This window comes from Pseudopodoces humilis, chromosome 8 (genome assembly GCF_049639895.1).
Source record: "Pseudopodoces humilis isolate 2021_Gansu_Grassland_sample_001 chromosome 8, ASM4963989v1, whole genome shotgun sequence".
Classification (NCBI taxonomy): domain Eukaryota; kingdom Metazoa; phylum Chordata; class Aves; order Passeriformes; family Paridae; genus Pseudopodoces; species Pseudopodoces humilis.
This window is the reverse complement of record NC_142207.1, coordinates 36,853,682-36,875,679: the sequence shown is the minus strand read 5'-3', so window position 1 is coordinate 36,875,679 and position 21,998 is coordinate 36,853,682. Positions and strand designations below refer to the sequence as shown.

General features: G+C 45.6%; 1 protein-coding gene across 7 annotated transcripts in view; it reads right to left on the bottom strand.

Moving 5' to 3' along the window:
* TRPM8 (transient receptor potential cation channel subfamily M member 8) overlaps window positions 1–21,998 on the bottom strand; it is a 77,844-nt gene that overhangs the window by 46,263 nt on the left and 9,583 nt on the right. Inside the window, exon 1 of one of the 7 annotated variants that reach the window (XM_088058695.1) lies at window positions 12,651–12,708. The exons of 5 other annotated variants lie outside the window; for them this stretch is intronic. The gene's annotated coding sequence lies outside the window, so the exon portion shown is untranslated. Of the gene's footprint in view, window positions 1–12,650; window positions 12,709–21,998 lie in introns of those variants that run through there. One more of the 7 variants, XM_088058694.1, reaches the window with a different exon arrangement.

Genomic DNA, 21,998 nt, shown 5'->3' with positions numbered 1-21,998 from the left:
TAATTTTCCATCACACAGTTTAACGCGGTATCTGCAAATCAAGTCCATCTCTAAAGCAAATTTTCGGCACAGCAGGAGCTCTGATGACCTTTTTGGTTACCCAAATCCACGCTGTACTCGCCACTCTGCTCCCTTCCGGGCAGTCAGCTCAATATCCTGTTACTCATCTTACTGCCTTTCCCACTGCCAGACCTGAAATTCCCTTTCTAAAGTATCCAATTGTCACCACTTCAGGGGTAATGGAGGAAAACCAGGAGCAAGTGTACCCTGCATGTGGCTCAGTCGGCAGGAATGCAGGACATGGACTCCATCTCAGAGGTCTTTTCCAGCCTCAGTGATTCTGTGAAAAGAAACACCCCAGCAGAAGTGGGGGAGGCAGGCATTTCTCTTCGTAGCAGTTTGGATTTCCAGGGCCAGAAAGACCAGACCTGAGCCCAAAGGCTGCTCATGGACTTGTCCTATCATCAGACCTGTAAGACTGACCAGACTCCCAACAGCACCAGTGTCACAGCCAAAATAAACAAATACTATTGCTGTAAATCTTACTGCTGTAAAAACTGCTGCTATTCTCTATCCCAGAGATTCCTTGAGCTCAGCAGCTGCTGCATGCATCCCCCTCAGGGCAGATCACAGAATCCCAGAATGGTTTGGGCTGGAAGGGTTCTTAAAGCTCATGTCATTCCAATCCCTTCTGCCATGGTTAAGGACACCTTCCACCAGACCAGGTTGCTCCAAGCCCTGTCCAACCTGGCCTTGGACACTTCCAGGGATCCAGGGGCAGCCACAGCTGCTCTGGGCAGCCTGTGCCAGGGCCTGCCCACCCTCACAGTGAGGAATTTCTTCCCAATATCGCATCCATCCCTGCCCTGTGGCAGTGGGAAGCCATTCCCCCTATCCTGTCACTCCATTCCTTGTAAATAGTCTCTCTCCATCTTTCCTGTATGTTCCCTTCAGGACCTGGAAGGGTCAGTTATGTTACCATGGAGCTTTCTCTTCTCAAAGCTGAACAATCCCAATTATCTCAGCCTTTCCTTTTATCTCCACCACTTGCCAGAATTGTATAACAACAAGTTCCTTGATTCACCCTTGATTCCAGGTACAGCATAAACTACTGTAATTTCAAGATTTCTCTCAAAATCCAGTGTTTGTGCCACTAATACACTTTCCTCTAAACACAGGCACGTTTAATGAGCTCATTTTTAAATGAGGCTTCACAACCATAGTTTGGATGATTTTAAAACTCAACTTGGAGACTTACAGGGGCTCCTGGCTATCAGGACATTGGCCAACAGAAGGATTGCTTAGAGGGGCACAACAGGAAAGACTGGAGCCCAGGAATGCTCAGCTGTGTAAAACCTCTGACAGTGTGGCTGAACCTGGGTCAGGTCAGGGGCCATACCTTTGGATGTGGAAGAATTAAGCTACAGATCCATGGTGGGGCTGCCTACATTGTGCTTTGGTTTAAAAATTGAATCAATCCAAGACATTTGGAGAGATTTTAAATGAGAAAAATTAGATATTATCAAAGAGTGATCTGCAAGTGCTACCTGATCAATGAGAGAGACAGGGAAAACGGGAACAGAAAGAGGGTGTGAAGGGAAGTCTCTCTCCTGACCCACAGTGGGATCCAGGGTTACCACGTCCCCACCCCCAGAATTCCCAGTGATAACACATTCCACAGTGTTCTGGGTCTCTCCAAAATGTCTCATACTGTTGGAGGCCTAGATGGAAGACTTTAAAGCCACTGGACTTCATTCCTGAAGCCTTCCTGCCCCATGAGAAGGAAGTTCCATGTAAGCCTCCTGCCTCCAGGCATATCTCTTTCCCAAGTGCTGTTCCCTCTCTTCCAGGTCAGACAACCTCTGTTCACGTCCTGCAATTGCTTTTTCCCAGTTCCTTCTTACAGAACTGGAAAAGATCCACAAGAATGGACCTAATTGCTGCTCCAGCTTCTTTTGGGTGGCAAATAGCCTTGAATGTCAGTGGAGATGGCTTCACACATGGGCACAGCTCCACACCCTCCCACCTTGTCCCTGAAAACTTTAGGAACCGATGCTAAACCTTGGACCACCTTCCACTTGGAGTGGCTGGATCACCTCAGAACCAGCACAGCTGACCAAAGGGATAGCCCACACCATGTAGCACCATGCTCAGCCAAGAAAAAGAAAGGGAATCTTTGGGGTCATTAGTTCCCCATTCTGCTGAGGGGGGACAGGGAGTGAGTGTGGGTCCGTGTGGGGTTGTGTCACAAGAGAGCATCACTGGGTTCCCAAGTGTTCCATCCTCTCTGAAGATGTCACCCAACATCTCAGAGCCCAGGTGTTACCTGGCTGCTTGCACAGGGCAGAGCTGTGACCTTCTTCAGACTCTCAAGTGCAGAAATGTACTGAGAGAGCTCAGAAATTTCAGCTAATCTTTCCATTAGGGACCCGCTACACAAACTCCCAAAACCGAGGGTCAGAGGAGTATCAATTTGCTTTCTGAGTGGGTTCTGTGCCCTTAAGACTACAGATAATAATATGGAAAAAACAAAAAAAGCCCTCAAACAGGCCAAACACTAGAAAGGTGATAAACCCCACACCATTAAAGCAGAAATTTAAAGGCAGGTACATATTCTACCTGATCTGATTCTGCTGTGAAATACCCAAGGCTGTTACAGAAGTTCACATGAGTTCTTCCAGCTCCAACAAGACAGAATGTTTACATGGGCTTTGCCAAGAAGAGTGGAAAGTTCAGAGAAAAAAATAAAAGAGAAAAAGGAAGAACATTCCAGTGTTTCCACAATTATTCTTACAGAGCCAGTGGAGTGGGACAGCAGAGCAATACCCAGGAAACCTCTTGCTGTGCAAGCTCACTGCCACCCTGAGCCCAGGGCTGCTGCCTTTCAGAAAGCTCCTCTTGCATCCACTATATGCTGCACCTCTCCCTGGCCTGAAAAGAGGAACACAGAAAGGAAAAGGGAGCTGTCCCATTCCAGGCCATTCCCATTAAAAGCCTGAGCTTCTTTCTCCAATGTGTTTCAAGCAGAATACACTGAATATCCTGCAGATATAGCAAGGTTTTAGCACAGTATTTTTTTTCCTTCCCCCCCACATCACTACTCATAGGTATTTCCAAATTCAGACAGCCAGGCTGAGTTCTCTTCCATCTGCTGAAGAACCCCACACCTGACCTGAGAAGCTTAGGGACAGCAGTAGGATAAACCAGACAGAGAAACATCAAGGGGAAATAAAATGTATAAACAGCTTCTGGAAGGAGAAGCTTCCAGGGAAGCTGGAACAGAGAGAGGTGAGCTGGAACAGGGATCAGTCTTGATCAGGGAAAACTTTTCTTGAAACAGTTTCTCAACAGAGCAGCACTAAGAAAAGCAAGTTGCAGTTTGTCCCTGCTGCTTCCACAAACTGCTTTTGTGACTAAAAGCCAAACCTGTTTTTAAATATCAATACTAAAAACCCACACAATTCTTTCAGCCTCCAAATATCGTAAAGGAAAAGGTTTCAGTGTCCTTTTTAAAAGCAAGTACATTTTTAAATATTTTTTCTCCCAAGATCCAGTCTCCTTTCTGCCACTAGATGTCCCACAAGTAAGAGGAGAATCCAGATGGGGGCACTGTGAGCTAATTGTAATTTGGATTCATTTTCATTTGAGCTGCTTATAACTCTTAGTGCATTATTCAACTCAGTGAAAGCTTTCTCAAATTTGTAAATACAACAAAAGACTCTTGCTGGATTTATATATTCATTTAACAGTAATTTTGATGGTATAATATTAGATTTAATCCCATATTCAGGTTGTTTCTGTGTTTTAGTCCTCTAAGTTTTAAATATAATGCAATTCTAGCAGGGAAGCATTATAATGAAGGTATTACCCCATGGGAACAGTTCTGTTGATGTTTATTTCAGCATTAAAATAAACACCAGAGTAAGAACTGTAAAGTATCATTGAAGAAACTACAAATAAGAGCTAACACACTTAGGAGAAAATAGCACAGATAATTTGATGTCCCTTTAGATGCTGGGAACTGCAGGTGGTGGAGCATCAAACAGGCCACCAGGCCATTTGCTGAATGCAGAGGAGACCCCAGAGCCAGGGTGGATGAGGCTCTGAACAATCTGGCCTAGTGGAAGGTGTTGTCCCTTGCCTATGGCAGGGGGTGGAAAGAGATGGGCTTTCAGGTCCCTTCCAACCCAAACCAGGCTGTGGGGAGGATATGCTGTGTCCCATCAGCCAGCTAATTAATGACAATCAAGATAATCGATCCCCAGGGTACCTCAGCAGCAGCTGGACCCTGTGCCACTGTTCAGTGGTCATTTGGCCAGTTTTCACTTTGTCCCACTGGCCCTTTCCTTGACCTGCCCTTTATCAGCCCCTTTGGAAGGATGGTGTGGGAGACAGCATCAAAGGCTTTAGTAAAGTTGAGGTTGCCCTCCTTCATCCACCATGACTAACTGGACCATGGAAAGCTGCTGGGGCTTAAACACAACTCTGCCGTGTTTTCTCTCTCTGCAGGTGTTTTCCTTAGTGGGAAGTGGCAGTGTCCCTGTCCATGCAAGAAGCTTCTCACCCCTGCCTGGCTATAATATCTCAGGAGCTGGGATATATATATAATATATATATATTATTATCTGTGTGTTTTCCAGGAGGAAAACAGAGGCAAGAAAGGACAGAAAAGACAACTCCAGTGAGAGCAGAAAACTCAACCCCAGTGAGACTGGAAACCTCTGAAGCTTGACTTTTATAAGTCAACAGGATTTCATCCTACAGCTGGCACAGCCCCGTGTGCAACAGAGGTTTTCTGCTACAAGGGGTGGATCATTTCAGCCCAGTGTGGACACCAAACATTTGACAGCCACGTAAATCAGCCCTATTTTTATTTCAAAGACCAGTTTCCTGATTTCCTGTCACCACTCATGTCTCAGCACACAAAACCCCTAAGTAAACCCAGGAAGGAGATATTTTATTCATGATTACAAAGCCCAGCTGAGTTCTGAGTAAGTTTATTGTTGCTTTTGAGGTGTGTCCTCTCTGGTCATGGAGCTGTGCAGTGCATCACATGGAAAGTGTCACAAGTCCCCAGCACAATAAACTTGGCAGAAGATGCACAGGGAATGGCCAGTGTGTGAGAAGAGGCTTCTGTGATCCATTGTCAGGCTGGAATTTGGTCCCAGCTCTATTTTGTGTATTCTAGCTGCTTAATCCAATTACAAGAAGTGACCAGCTAAGGATTAGATGAGAAGGAAGCCAAGGAAGTGACTTTGGCCCAGGACTCAGCTGACAGATGCCAAGTTACACAGTACAATTCCCATGGTAAACCTGCATTTATTTCTGCAGCAGTTCTCTTCAGCCATTGCAAATAAACAACTCAACAGCATCAGGAGTTTTGCCCTCAAGACTGTCAAAACACAGCTAAATTCAGACCCATCTCCTCCTTCATTAAATTGGGGTGCTGACCTATGTAAGCCACACTAAATCTGCTGCTGAATTTGTCCTTGCTTTCCAAGTGATACTGGGAACACTGCTTGAATGTGGAAAGTCAGAAGCAGATTCATTGCCTGTTCAATATTTGCCTGTGAAACATTCCCCATTCTCACAAGTGCAGGAAACAGCAAATGTTCCAATACTATCAGCACGTGGAAAAGTCAGTGAAGACAGAGCTGGAAGCAGGAGTGCACAGCCACAAGAACCAGCACCCTGATGGCACCAGTAGCCCCTAGCTGCCCTGAGCAGCCTCTACCTGCAGTCCTGTCCAGAGGGTCCCGTTCAGCCTGGCACCCAGTCCTGACCTGAGCTGGAAGGCAGGCAACCCCTTGGACCCATCTGCAGCCTTGCCTACAGCCCCAATTCCTGCTGCTCCTTTCTGGACCCCTGGAAGGATCCTGGTCCATCCCCTCTCTTGGGTTGGGGTTTTCCATAGACCCTTTTATCTGCACCCAGCTCTGCTGCTGCAACCCCAGGGGCCTGAGGAAAGGGTCTGAAATGGCAAACCCCAGCCCTGGCTGTGGTTCTGCTGGTGTTTGAGGCATTTTGTCGCTGTCCCAGGTTGCAGGGGACACTGGCAGCTGTATTTACCAACCTGAAGTGCCTCGAGTGCTCACAAGTTTCACAAACACACCGCCACTGGAGACAGCCTTCAAGGAAGTTAGGCTTCCAAAGGACAGGAAAGGGGTTTCACTTTGCTATCAGCACCAGGAAGCCCCTGCTAAGCACTTCTGAGCCCCTCAAGTGTTAATTTTGTTGTACAATCCCTCTAGCAGCTTTTTATATCCCCCTGCCTCTTTTTCCTGATACTCCTGGCTATTTTGAGAGCCACAATATTCCTGCCACTGGGATTCAGCTGGATGCAAGATTTAGCCACATTTCTCACACACACTCCCCTGCCAGGCACCACACAGGTGAGGGCAGCAGCTTCCTACTGAGATGCAAACCTGATCACTGCCCAGCGCCCGAACACCCTGGCAGAGGGGCTGCACCAACAACTGACCCTGGAAACACCTTGGATCATGGTCTCGAGGGTCACTTAGTATCTGCTGTCCCAAAACCAATGGAACTGGGGCAGCCAGACACAAAACCCAACCCTGGGAACACCCTGTGGATCCAAATTCCCCCTATGGCCATGTAAGAGCAAAGGGCAGAGGACTGGCCAACATCTGGAGCCCCAACATGCAGGACAGCTCCTGGGAAACTGGACTTGTCTGAACTGCACATGGAATTGTTTGCAAGCACTAGATCAATGCCTTGCAGACAGAATAATAGCACTGGTTTGGTAATAAAGAGATTTAGTACGTATTTATTTCAGTCTCTTGCCTAGATATATGCCACCTCTGCAAGCTGAAAGGAGAAGCAGGCAAGGAATATTTTGACAAATATTCTAAAGGTTGTAACAACACAAGTTGATGAAACACAAAAATAGGAAAAAACCCACATACTTTGCATTATTACTTTCTTATGAATTAGCCCAAGAGTCCTACAGATTGCTAGCTGAACTTTTTGGAGTAGTGCTCTAAATTCAATTTAGTGCCCTAGTCCCAGTTCTGGTTTACATATATTTAATTCTCCCTTCCCATACAAGGTTTGTATTTTAACAAATAACTGCTTTCTTCTATGGATTATTCTCCCTTTAAAGACAGCATTGTTGGGGCAGGTCACTGGTTTGGCAATCTTTAAGCTTAAATCCATTTAAGCCACCAGCCCCCAACCTTATTTTTTCTGATTTGGCTGAAGGTGGAGCTGTCTGGGTGCATGAGCTGACTCGCCTGTGAAAGCAGATGGCATTTTCCTTTCCCAGCTGAGACAAAGGCATTCCCAGAGCAATTCAGACCCTTCCACACTGCCATCCTCTGGCAAAATATGCATACAATATTAATGACAGTTATTTTTGTCCTGTGGCGCATTCGGTCCTAGAAGAATAGTGGGAATCTTTTCTTAGTTCCTGAAGAATCTTTACTGGGAAAGATCCAGTGAGTCTGATCAAAATAGAAAGCAGAAGAGTGTTTTCCCCCATGCAAGTGCATCTTTCTTGTGTTACTTCTGTGAAGGTGAATATACAGTTATCCATAAAGGTATCACATTATAACAGGATGTCTAAGGACAATGTTATCAGAATGCATGTTTTTCAAGTTCAGAAGCTACAGGATGACAAAAAAAAAAGGTCAGAGCCGACTTAATGCAGAAAGGAGTTTGCTCTTGGAATGTCTGCCCAGAGTCAGATGCTGGATGACTGATCTTAGTCTGGGGGCTGACCAGTACCAGAATGACAAAACTCAGTCAGGACCTGCTGAATTTGCAATCGACTTTGGCACTGGCATGGTTACCTAAACTCCCTGGGCTCAAACAATATTCTGACACTGCTAGAGGTGGGAAATTCAGCCACTAGCAAGGCTGAACTTACCACCTCTAAGCCAGGCTGCCAGCAGGTAAACTACCAGGTGGCAAACAAGGAAAGCAATTCCTCAATCACAGACAGCAAGGCACCAGAGTTTTGTGTCAATCCAGCTAAAACAAACAGACTTGAACTCTTCCAGGGATGGTGCAGCTACAGCTTCTCTGGACAACCTGTGCCAGGGCCTTCCCACCCTCACAGTCAATAATTTCTTCCTAATATAAATCTAAATCTAGTGTAAATATTACTGCAGAGCTCTCATGTTAAGAAATCTCACCTTCTGTAATGAAGGTGAATTTATCCCAGGACTGTGTCTGGACAATTCTCTCTGCTGTGGACCTCAGCCACCGAATGAAAACAAAGCCTACAACAGCAAAGAAAGTAAAACTGACCAGTGCCATAGCTGTGTGCAGTGAGAATTGTAAAGGTGGCTCTCTTACTGCCATCAGGCAAATAATCCTTGACAGAAAACAGCAAGCACTCACTGAGACCTCACCTAGAATTAAAAGCTGCAACACCTGCTGAGCTTTAAGTAACACATAGGAGGTACCACTCCAGGTGTTACAGAACAACACCTGAATTGGAGAGGATGTGGTCCAAAAGGCTGCAGGGGTGTTGTGCAGTGATTGCTTTCTCCTTAACTCTGGGCTCTGAGTGCCAGAATTCAGGAGCAGACTGTTGGCACTCCCCTCCTGACACGTCCAGGCTGTCAGCTGCAGGAACAGGCTGACAAAGAGCTACCCCAGGAGCCTGGGGCAGGCTGAAGCCATGAGATGGATAATTGACAACACCAGAGTCACACTGACAGCGGTGTCACCCACTTCTCAGCAGGCCTGGTGCAGGAGGAGCAATTCACCTTCCCCCTGGGGGACTGCTGGAGCTGGAGACACAGAGTGTGTGCCCTTGTCTCTGATGCCTGGCTCTGAGATCCAGAAGAGCACTGAATTTCATATAACATGAAATTTATGGGCATGTTTTCATAGTGATACATGAAAACAACTGTTAAAGTTAGATAGAAAAGCTAAAAGTGTGAGTGTGTAGATTAGAGAGTTTTCTTAAGTCACTAGTGAAAAAGTTAAAGTTTAGAGTTTAGAAAGCAGAAGGCAAAATGGAAGATTTAGAATGTTGTTTCTTCTTTCTTCTTCATGTTTTTCTTCTAGAGGTTTTTGGGTAATAGTAAGTGACTGGATAGAAAATGCCACAGTGCAGCACACAGATGATGGGTCATTGGGTCATTAAGGAAAATAATATCTGTGTCTATTGTTCATTGGATAAGAATGAGTATAAAGATAAAAGAACTGTGTAGTTTAGGGCCATTTTGTACCTTCAAAGTCCAAAGAGAGCCACAAGGCCATTTTGTACCATCAGAACAAAATGAGCCAGGTTGTGGTGAATTGAACTTGTGCAGAGAGTCTGGAGAGACCTGCCAAGTTTTGTGATAACATCCTAATAAACACAAGAAACAAGATCCTAACGAGCTCTGGAGTTTTCTTCAGACCTGGAGGACTGAGATAAGAGGGACTCCCTGTGAGGGAGCATCCCCAAGGAGCTCAGCTCAGAGGAGCTGAGAAATCCAGGAGTGAAGAGAAGTGCAGAAAAAGCACAGCAGCAGAATCAAGAAGAAAGAAATAAGAAATAAAAATAATTTTTAAAAAGTTACAGGGGACAACAGAAGTGTTCCACCAAATCTCAGTGCAGACCCTGGTGATTGCCCTGCCTCCCAGCTCACGTAGGAGCCCAGCTGCAAACACAGTTCTAATCCTGGATGCATGCACTGGATAAAGCCTGGGAACCACTCAAGGAAGCATGGACCTCACACTTACAGTGTACAGCACCCACTCGTGAATTTAGCTGCATTCAAGAGCTGAGACCTGAATTTGGCATTTCAGACTGCTGCATTTGCTTTGGTAGTTTCCCTATTACTGTTGTGAATAGTGTCTGGGCTTCTACATAATTAAGAGCAACATAATGCCTACGAAATGCTTCTAATTTGCTAGGCTGCCTTTTCATGCAAGTGAAAAAAAATTAAGCAGACATTAGCAAGCAAGAGGCAGAACCCCACACGTGCTGCTGGTGGAGGAATCTTGAGCTCCTGCCTTGAGAAAAAACCTGAAGTGATGAAACTATCCACCAAAAAATCTAAAAAGTAAAAACCAACAGATACCAGGTGATTCCTTTGCACTGAAAGGAGTCCATCCTCCTATGGTGTGAGACCATGAATGTGGTTCAGCCTTCAGTTTTGAGACGGATACAGAGATGTGCCATTTCTTACAGAGCGAGCTACAGACACATGTCCTGTCATTTTCTGCTCCACACAAGTCTCTCTGCTACTGTCCAGTGTCTAATACTGATCCAGGCACTGTAGCAATTCCCTTTTTCCCAGATTAAAGAAAAAAACTAACAGATTCAACCACCCAGCCCTAGGGCAGTTCTCTCCCCCAAGTCCTCCATACAAAATCTCACACGAGACAATCTCTTCTTACTCTCCTTCCTCCTGCATCCCCCTTTAATAAGCCATTCCCTTTTATCAGAATCCTTTCTATCTCTGTTTATTTTTTTTTTTTGGACCATCTCTTCTCCTTTCCCCTTCCCCTCCCCTTTTTATTTTTTAACTGCCAGAAAAAGAAGTTCTCACAGAGTGCAGCTGCATTTAACTAAGGATTTGGAATTCTGCAAGATGCCCTGGGTTGCTGTGGCCAGCATACCAACCAAGCCTTAAAAAAAAACCTAGAGGAAGAACCACACACAGCCCTTACATCTCAAGTAATTCCCACGTTCCTGTCAGTGTAGCTGATGTTTTGGTGCTGGACACTTATCTTTTTGCAAGTGCTCATTCCCTTCTGGATCCAACAAGGCTCTTTTTAACTTCCCTGATAACAAGTACATTGTTTACAGCAAACATTCTCACAGAAGAATGTAGCTTGCACCCGAGGTCAGGCTCAGAGAAATGTTTATTAGTGCAGCTGAAGGAATGTGCAGCAGGTAATTCTGCCTCAATTTTGCTCTAGTATCGAAGCAATATGGAACTGTGCAGATTTTTAGATGCAAGGTTTCATGTTGTTCCCTATGAAGAGAAATTTTACCTAAACATCCCCCCTTCCTCCTATTTTCCATTAGCTGCTTATGCTAAGCACATCATCATCATATAATCACAGAATGGGTTGGGTCAGAAGGGACCTTAAAGCTCATTTCATTCCACCCCCTGCCATGGCAGGGACACTTTTCACTACCCCAGGTTGTTCCAAGCCCTGTCCAACCTGGCCTGGAACACTTCCAGGGATGGGGCAGCCATCCAAGGTTGCTTCTCTGGGCAACCTGCTGTAATCCTCAGGCAGCATGGAATATCCCTTTGCGTGGTTCAGGCCAGGTGTCCTGGTTGTGCCCTCTCTCAAGCCCAGCACAGCTCAGCAGCAGCCAAAACACCCCAGTTTTACCAACACTGCATCACCCACAAATCCAAACCAGCACCATACAGGCTGCTGTGAGGAAAATTGACTCCATCCCATCCATACTAGGACAGCTAGACAGGCATCATTACCTTGCTGTTATATCCTTTAGAGAAACACAGTCTGTTCCCACCATTATCTTTATATCTAATCCCTGAGTTTTCCAAATGAATATCTATACAACAATCTGAAAAATTTCCAGTTCAGTATAAAATTACTTTAAAGGAAAACCTAGTAATTTTGAGCACTGATTTTTCAAGCTTGTTGCAGCTGCAGCAGGGATTCCCCTGCCTGTCAGTGCTTTATGCTGCCCCTTTGGGAATGAGACTGTTCCTAAAGAACTGACACAGCAGCAAGGACCAGCAACAGTCCCTTCCTCACCTGGGGGTGGTCAATAACCAGAAAAGAATGAACATTTAGTGCCTTGAGGAGCCCCACCTGGGACCTCCACCCACAGACCAGGATCTCCTCTCCAACCAGGACAGTTCTGGCCTGAGTTACAGCAAAGGAGCATGCCAGGAGTGTCTCCAGCACATCTGTGTGAACCTCTTGGACTCACACTGTCTCTTCACCTCCATCCACATGGTGCAGCAAAGCAGTTAAATCCCAGAAGCTGGGATCAGAATGCCCCCAACAGGTTCAGCATGAAGCTTCTCAGTGGATTCTGGCAGCAGGCAATTAAGGGAGGGCTTTCAAACACTACAGGGAATCAGAGCCCACTCCAACAGGACTCCTTCACAATCTAATCTAATCTAATCTAATCTAATCTAATTTTATTTTAAGAGCTTTTTAACTACAGACCCTCCTTCTCCATCAGCTTGAATATTCCTCTGCGCTACAGACCAAACCTAAGCCAAATTAAATTCTGGTAGCAGTGGCCACAAACTTCTCCTCCTTCATCTCACACATTGCTGGAATGGTGCTGGGATCCTGCAGCAGCAACACAGCCCATGAATGAATGAACCACGCAGCTTTGTTCTTCATTTCCTTTCCAAACTGCAGAAGAGACATCGGGATGTCCAGGACTTCACTGAGTCCCTGCAGCAAAACCCGACACCAAGGACCAGCAATTACAGTGACCCCCCCCAAACCGAGAGTGTATCTTCAGCCACCGCACTCATCACCCACCGTACATGACTCCGAATGTTCAAACGGGTAATTAGGTCACAATCCTTGACACGACAGGGAAAACACCCCCCCTCCCCTGCCAAGCTAACAGGCTTCATCAGCCAAACACTCCCGAACTCAGACTCTTAATTACACTTTCAAAGTGCTGAGGGCACAGCTTTAGCTACTCCCCCCCAGGCTGAGAAGTGCTGGCATACCTTTTTTCACCATTAAGTGTCTACATTTGCAAACAAATCCCAGGCAGAGCTCGGGCGCCTGCTGTTTGATGGCTTTCACTGCAGTCAGGAGGATGAACCGAAGGGAATTAGCGCCTGGGTTTAACAAAGCCCAGCTACAAACCAGCTGACACGGGGCTGTCAGCAGCTCATCAGGCTTCAGGGGGAGGAAACAAGGTTATTCCTCTACAACAGAGCAACCTACTACCGACAGACTTGAGTGAGGGCTGGAGATAAAAAGGGGATTACAGCTTAAGGGAAGCTGGCACCCCAGCCAGGGAGCAGCCCGGGCTTTCCAGCCGTGCTCCATCACAACAGCACAGCTCAGCATCTCGGAGTTGTTAGATTTGTGTCCGTGATTACCTGTAGAATTCTGGAATCCCTGAATGGTTTGAGTTGGATGAGACTTTAAAGCTCATCTTGTTCCAAACCCTGCTGTGGACAGGGACACCTGCTATCCCAGGCTGCTCCAAGCCCTGTCCAACCTGGCCTTGGACACTTCCAGGGATCCAGGGGCAGCCACAGCTGCTCTGGGCACCCTGTGCCAGGGCCTGCCCACCCTCACAGGGAGGAATTTCTTCCCAACACCTGATCTAACCTTGCCCTCTGGCACTTTAGAACCATTGCCCCTTGTGCTGTCACCATCTGCCCATCTCCTCTGAAAACATTAAAAGTTGAAACTCTTGTTTACATTCCAAGCTTGCAAAGCAGATGATGCTTTTAAGCCAAGATTTGGCGCCTTTGTGCATCTGTAGAAATGGGAATTTAAAACCTGTACTGCTCTGCCGTCCATCCAGACAGCTTCCTCCTCACACACACATAGCACTGATGTGGCAGCTCAGAAATCCAAGCTCTTCCATGTGCAGCAGATGTGCTATTTCATTTTCTGCGAATTGACTTTGCTCATTTTCTACTACCTGTCAGTGCCTACTACCTAGAAGTGCCCATGACTAGAGTGCTTGTGATCATCAAGCTTCCAACTTCATTTACCCCACCAAAGCTGAAAGGCAGGGGACATTCCCAGCCAAACTGGGTCTCAGTCTGGGAAGAAGAGCTGTGTCTCCCTCTCTCGGGCTGTAACAGAGCCCAGCACATTCTGGGCTGTTGTTTGTTCACACACCATCCCATCCCAGAGCCAGCCTGAATTCCTTGTCCAGATCAGTTTGTGCTTGTTCTTTCCTTGTTTGCTTCACAGTTGCCATTGTTTGTTTTCCTTACCCGAGACCCTGCTGTTTCAGCCAGTCTTTTCAAGGCTTTTGGTTAATGGTGTCACAGAATTTTTGAATCACTAAAGCTGGAAAAGGGCCCCAAGATTATCAATTCCCTGCCTTGAGGAGCAGCAAAGTCATCACCTATGCCAAGGTGTTTACTGCTTGAATTCAGAAGCATTGCCTGAAGCCATTCCACCAAGTTCTTCACTTGACAAAGATATTTTCTTCTCCACTGAGATCAGCTTAAGTTTTCTGATCCAGAACATAACACCCACCTAGAAGGAGTCTTACTTTCCAAGTACCAAATCCTGAGTCAGGGCTGTTTAGCCCTGAAGGAGAAACAACCCTTTTATGTCTCCAACTGCCCTGTCCAGTGTCCCCTTGTACCACCAGAGCAGATTCTCCCAGGCAGGCCTTCTTGGCTTCCCTTATCCTCTGCCTTCCTTGGAAATCCAATCACATTTTACTTTGCACATCCCAGGAACCCAAATGAAAGCCACAACAAATCTGTATGAGCAGCCCTCTGGATTTCTTTCTAATCCTGTGTTTTATTCTCAGCCTTTTGGAGGACATGCTCATAGATGTGCCATCAGATGCACATCACTGGCCAAACAGTTTCTCCAGCTGGCAGCAGGGGCTCCCTCCTCACAGCTCCCCAAGAGCAGAAGGGAAGAGCAAACACATTTCAAATCCCTTCCACTACAGCACTAACTACTCTAATGCTAAGCTTTTACACTTGATAAGAGATGGGAATCGTCCTCCAAATGCAGGCAGGGAGCTCCCCAGCACTTCAGCTGTGAGCTCAAAAAGCAGCTTACCTGGAAGAGCAAGAGGCAAATTGTCATTTTGTTGTTGTCATAGCCACTAAAATCTAAACCTGCTGGAGGACAGCACAGCAGAGCAGTGTCCCAGCTCGTCCAGAATGCCACTGACTCAAGTTACTCCATCAAAAGCAGTTACTTGTGCTTAGCCACACTTAGGCACACTACTAGTGTGCCAAAACACACAAAAATTTTGGTATAATTGTTATATCCACATGCTGTGGCTGAAGTGAGGAATTAAACTCCATGTATTTTTCTACAGGACAGGAGACTAAGACTGACAGTTCATTCCTATTTACAGAAAAGGGATCCAGCTTAAATCCTAGGAGCTGAAATAATTGACCAGAGTCTGCAACAGGTCCACCTATTGCCTGTGCTGAAGCACAAACTCCATTGGGAATGATGAGCACAGCATGGCCAGTGCTAAACAGGGCTTGGGTTTCTCCTTTTTTTCCCTCTCTTTCTACCTTTTTGTTTTCCTTTAGCCACACATTGAAGTCCCACTGAACACACCTCCATAACTCCAGGCTAAGGGATTGTGTCCAGTGTATGCCAGGGAAAGGTCTTCATGTCTGAGAGCAGCTTAAAGTTCTCCTCTCTCTGGTTTGGGCACAGCACTGCTCAGAGCTCACTCACTCTTCCTGCCTCCTTTATTACCCATTAGTGCATGTAAAACAAATGTCCAGTTTGGCCACCATTATTTATGACAGTTTGGGCCCATAAAAGTCAAAAAAGAGGATTTATGCTGGCCTGGGTGCAGAGGTTAAGTGATACAGCACTGAGCCCTACTCAAAATACATTTGACACAGGGCTTAAAGTATTTTAGTCCTGAACTTCAAATCTGAGCTGTGCCAGTGCTGTCCAAATCCTCCTAAGCCAGTTGGAAGCCAGTCTTTACATTTAGTAATGGTTGGGAAGGGTTCACAAAATAGTGGCTGCAAGTTCAACAAAACAACAGATAGCAACTTAAAAGCACAAAAGCAGATAATTACATCTCAACAGGGAGAGCTGATAGACTTTAATACTGTTTGTGCTGTTGACAAGTGAAAGCCTCATCCTTTTTCTGTTGATCTAATGATTCTGATTTAGAATCCACTTAATGAATACTATTAATGAGACTGCTGGGCAGACTGGATGTGGTTTGGTCAATACTTGCAACTTATATTAAAAGAAAATGCTCACACCCAGTTCTTCAAACAGCTTGTCTGAGCCAGTTCGAGGTCATGCCTGTTAACACTCTGTCAGCTACGGAAACTTCTCGGTGTTTAAACAAAAACCTAAGAGCTGGCAGCTGGCTGGGGTGCAAAGCAATGGAGCAGCTTCTCTTGCAGGATTCATCTGCTCATGGCAGTTCTGGACACTTGGCACCAGTGGTGCCACCTGCTCAGAGCCAAAGGAACCATGAGGTGGGTCTGCTTCAGGAGGGCTCTCCTCAAATCCCTGTGCCAGGACCTGGTCCAGCACCACAGGCTGGGAGAGCTGGAGGTGCTCATCTGGCAAAGAGAAGGCTCCAGGGAGAGCTCAGAGCCCCTTCCAGGGCCTAAAGGGGCTCCAGGAGAGCTGGAGAGGGACTGGGGACAAGGGATGGAGGGACAGGACACAGGGAATGGCTTCAAACAGACAGAGGGCAGGGATGGATGGGATATTGGGAAGGAATTGTTCCCTGTGAGGGTAGGCAGGCCCTGCCAGAGAAGCTGTGGCTGCCCCTGGATCCCTGGAAGTGTCCAAGGCCAGGTTGGATGAGGCTTGGAGCAACCTGGGACAGTGGAAAGTGTCCCTGCCCATGGCAGGGGTGGCACTGGATGAGCTTTAAGGTCCCTTCCAACCCAAACCATTCTGGGATTCTGTATGCACAGCATGCAGTTACTGGACTATCTGATTAAAGTGCAGCTACTTTTGCTGACAAATCCTGTACATCAGCTTATAAATTCTGTCTATTTCTTATTTTTCTAAATCTCTTGTCTAGATATATAGCTTAAGGGTAATGCTTTTTGTAGGAAAGATGAGCTCAAAATAAATCCCTTCATTCTCAGTTAAAGAAAAAATATTTCCATAATTCTAATTGAGCTGCATTAACCTCAAAGTTTAAACTGCTTCAGATCACTATTCTTCCACAGGCATCTCATTGACACAGTTATCACCAGACTTCTCCACAGGATCACAGAATGGTTTGGATTGGAAGGGACTTCACAAACCATTTAGTTCCAACCCCTGCACAGGAGGGACACCTTTCTCTTTTCTTTTCTGACAGCCTAGAAAAAAAAAAAAATCCCTGCTTAGTTAAATTATACTGTTAATGTTTCCCCAAAAGGTTTCAACTAATTATTTTCAAGGGCAAGAGGAAACAAATAACAAAACTATTCTATTTTAGTGTCAAATACACACACACCTCCTGCTTCAAAACCAGCTCACCTCTGGGGAGCAAAGCCCTGGGAATGGAGCAAGACCTAGTTTTCAAATTCACTCCATCAGCAGCTTGTGTTCTGAGCTCATAAAACAGAAACAGTTTTTGGGCAAAATAGACACTCAAGCTCTTTTTTAGTGTTTCAATGATTTCCAAGTAACACTTGCAGACTCATCACCCGGCTGCCACATGAATTGCAAATGACTGGAGGAAGGTGAGGGAATAGAAATCCTAACAGTTTCAAAGGTGTTCAGCCTCAATTCCCATTGAAGGGAAACAAAAACCTTTTGCTTCAGCTGCCTGTGACCTATTTGGCATATTTTGATATTTGGGAGCAGAATGGAGATTTAAATTGGACACCCACACCTGAAAGAACACTGCAGGAACTTTTAGATGCTAAGCAAGCAAGCCAAACATTGTAACTGTCTACAACTGCATCATGCCCATGTGGAAGACATCCAGGAATTATTTCCCAAGGTCAGAAAGGTGCAATCCTGCAGCTGCATACTATTACACTGCTATAAGCTACTGCAACATGCAACTGAGAGGAACAGAGGTAAGAAGAAAGCTTTATTTTAGTGTGTTTACACCAATATTATTTATGAAGGAAGTAGAAGGTTTATTCTAATAACCTGTGTAAGAGAATTTGGGAAAGCTTGATTCTTGCAGCGGAGGCAGGAGGTGGAATCAAACAGCAGGATGCAAGGATCAAAATGAGCAGGACTGCAAAGCCAACAGCTGTTTCTTGCTTGCTCTTCTCCTCTTTATTTTTCTTCCCAGGGCAGAAGATGGAGCTCACACTGTAAACAGAAGATGCTGAGTGCCAGCGAGGAGCACTGCAGGCTGGAGCCTTGTTCAAGGACAGCTGATCAGAACAGCCAGGTCCCTGCAATTGCTCCAGCATTCCCAAGGCTCTCTGAAGGCACTGCTTGTCACAGCACAGCGCTTACTGCAGCAAATATGTTGTGGGAGGGCTGCTGGTGAAATGAAGCTTTTGGTTGCTGGAGAGAACAGACAAACGATTGTTTGGGAAAAGCTGTCTAACCCACTCTTCCCACCAGTTTCATCCCTGGGTTAAAACTCCCTTTTTTTTTTTCCATCAGCTTGAGCCCACCCCTGAGATTTCTGGACACCGCAGCTGAACCGATCATCTCCTGTTAAATAGGTAGTGGCTTTTGCCACTCCTACACAAACTGACATAATCACAGCACAAAAACCAGTCAGTGGAGAGCCTGTGACCATCCCACCACTGGCAGAACATCCAGTCCACAAAGAGATAAAAAGGGAATAGATGATCCTCTCCCATATAAAAGGACTACAGGTGCAAGGGGTTCCTGCGGGCTCAAAGTGCTCTTCACCTGAAAAATGCTGCTTTAAAGTCACTTCTGGCAATGGCTGTAATTAATTGTTGCCAATACAACCCCAGTGAGTGTAAATGAGCCCTCTTAGCAGCATTTCACACTTCACTTTTCTAGCTTAGCAACAGGAGTAGAAGAGGAGTGAGAAACTGGAGATTATTGGTTTATTTAGGTATTGGGGAAGAGGCTCATGTGTCCTGGTTGTTACTAAGGAAAAACCAGAATGGCAATAAACCTTTTCCTCTTACTTTCTGAATGGGAAGTGGGGGAAAAAATTTACTTCTAGTTTGTTACTATGCTGCTCTATTTTTAATTAGCAATAAATTAATCTTCCCCAAGCCAAGTCTGTTTTGCCCATGACTGATTGGTGAAGACTATCCCTGCCCTTATCCAAACCCACACGATTTTTCACCTTGCTTTCTCCCCTGTCCTGCTACAGAGGTTCATCCATGTCAGATGAAAAGGAAGCTCTAGCAGATCAGAGTTCAGAAATCAGATATTTTGCTTGATGATCAGCTTGGAGAAAGCTGGCTGGTACACTGGTTTATCAGTGCAGAGGGCACAGTTCCTACATCTGTAAGGGATTAACCTGCTCATCCTCAGAGGGCAGCACACTGCACAGGAGAAGAGTTTGGCTCAATATAAAAAAGCAGCTGCTCCCCCAGCCTTGGGGGGAAGCCCTTGGCTGTTCTGGCAGCTCAGCATCCTATAAGGCTCAGTTCATGTCTCCTGCAAGCTTCATACCAGAGATGCTGGGTTAGCAAACTGCAGGAGCTGTGCTGTGCCAATACCTGCTGTGTGTGTGTGTGTGGTGGGACAGAATCCCACAGACCAGGAAACACGCAAGCCTCGAGGAAAAAAAAAAAAACAACATTAAAAGGATAAAATTACTTCAGCACTGCTGTCATTTCCAGCAACAAAAACTTAAGGGTGGAGGGGGAAGATGCAAAGCAGTGAGTAACCAGCCTGACAAGGGTAAGGGGCAGGGAAAGGGTGACCCTGGTTATCATCTACCCTGCTCCAAACACAGCTCTGTGCAGCCACCAGGACACTGAACGTGGGACTTGCATTATCTGCCTGGTGCCTGAGCTGGGACTAAAAACTTACCAAGCCTGCTCTTGGCAGGTTTGCAGTAAACCCAGCCTCAGCAAAGCCACTGTGCAGCGTGTCAGAGCAATTCTGTGCGCTCGGGATGAGCTCTTTGTCCTCTGCACAGCCAGTTTCACCCTTTGTGCAGAGCAGCGAGCCAAAGCCCACAGACAAATTTAATTCAGGATAAAAATGCGTTTGCCAGCTCTGTTTAGTCATACTTCATTGCCTCATGCTTGGTTCCATCACAAACAGGCAGATGCAGCTGAGTTCTCTCCAGTCACTTTGGTTTTGCTAAATTTGGGAATATAACACAAGAGTAACATTTGTGCATTGGCACAAAACTGAAGATTTATTTTTCCTGATAAAACTTTCATTTGTACAATATGTGTCACAGGAATCCAGGATGAAAATGTTAATTCAGGAACTACAGTGTGCTCAGAGAGCCTTTCCCAGGCAATTTACAATCACACATCACAAAGTACTCAATCTACAAGGTCTTGCCAAGAGGGTGCTTCTCCTCTGTGCAGTTTATTTCACCAGCCAGCAATCTCTGGGACTGCTTTCCTCTGCTATCACCAGGGCAGCAAGGGTTTCATTGCTGTTTCAGACACCAGCACTTAAATGTAGCCCACAATTTTTGTTGTCCCTTCAACACAGCCCAAAAGTTCTGAAAACACCTTAAAAAGAAATGCAAATAAATAAAGCAGAAGTTCTGATGTCACACTATATCAGGAATGCCTCTAGAAGTACAACACTGACTTTCTTCTGAGTTGCACAAGAGAACAAGTTTTATTAATCCAGATCTTCTTTTATAGGCAGGTCTGAGAGGTAAAACTCTCATTGATCATTAAACAAACACATCACTATCATTGGACAATTAGGAACAACATCCCTTGACGTTTTCTTGCAAGAAAACAAGGATCCAAACAATACCTGCAGAGGTTGTTTTCCATCTCCAAGGAGACTGTTTGGATTCTTCCTTATGATTTCTCAGGCCACACTTCTCAGGCCAGTCTGAGAAAGTTCTGTGACTTGGTTTCACACAGACACTGAGCTCCCTGCCTGCTTTCTCACATTCAGCATCCATATTCTGTCACAAAGCACACTGCAGCAGGGGACTCGCATAGTAAGTTATGAAGAAACATCCTGGAGCAAAACAAAACACCACAAGCACATTTAAATTGTGCTCAAGGGCTAAAGATAACACAAATTACTGTGCTCCCCAATTTCCACCTGCATGGAACTGGAAGCTACAGTGCTCACTCAGCCATCAATAACTTCACCATGTCAGCTTTGTGCTCAGATTTCCAGAGCTACAACCCCTCATGGAGTTTTTTGGAGTAAGGGATTCAAAATCTTTTCTGTCACCTCTTTGGGGTGATGACCTGCTTAGGAAAGTAGTTAATACAAAACTAGCATCACAATCATGGAATGGGTTGGGTTGGAAAGGACCTTCAAGCCCCTCCACTGCCACCCCCTGCCATAAGCAGGGACACCTTCCACTATCCCAGGCTGCTCCAAGCCCCATCCAGCCTGGTCTTGGACACTTCCAGGGATCCAGGGGCAGCCACAGCTTCTCAGGGCACCCTTTGCCAGGGCCTGACCACCCTCCCAGGGAAGAATTTCTTCCCAATATCACATCTAAATCAACTCTTTCAGCTTAAAGCCATTCCCCCTTGTCCTATCCTGATGCCAAATTTATTTGTGCACTAGCAAATTTTGCAAGCATGATGGGGATCATTAAATACCTCACCACAAGCAAGCAGTGTAATTCCCATAGTATTGACTGGATGATGAAGTAGCATTATTACAGGAGACCTTAAACACTGGGAAATTAAAACACTGCATGGCTGTGAGAGACTCCTGTCATTAAAGGGTTGTGTGGAGACCATCTATAACACTTTAAAAATATGCTTACATGCCATAAATCACTGCCCCACCATAATACATGCACATTATATTCATAACAGCATAATTACATGACAATTACCATACAGCAGTAATTAAAGGGAAACCCTGTGTGCCATCCAAGGCAGCTTCTTTGAAACAGACTAAGTAAACAAGGAAAGTATAATTAAGCAACAGAAGGTGAGCTGTTTCCTGATAATTACATTACTGGCTATATTTTTAATTAGGTCACTTCTAAAACATCAGACTTGTTCAGGGTTTTGATGTCCACAGGAATCCTGTTGCACAGCAGCCCAGGTGGTCATGGGCTTACCTACCAATCTCATTTGTTAAAAGCTTTAATGGCAAGTAGGTTTTGCCCCTTGGCAGACTTTTGGGCAGCTGCCTAATTTCTATAATGGCCTAACACAGACTTTAGCCAAAAGCTGGAGTCATTCCACGTTGCTGAAGAAAACATTCAGCTCAGGAGAGTTGAAAAATAAATGCAGTTTTTTTAGCTGAAGCAAGACCTTGCAGAGGTGAGAAGTAGCTTCATT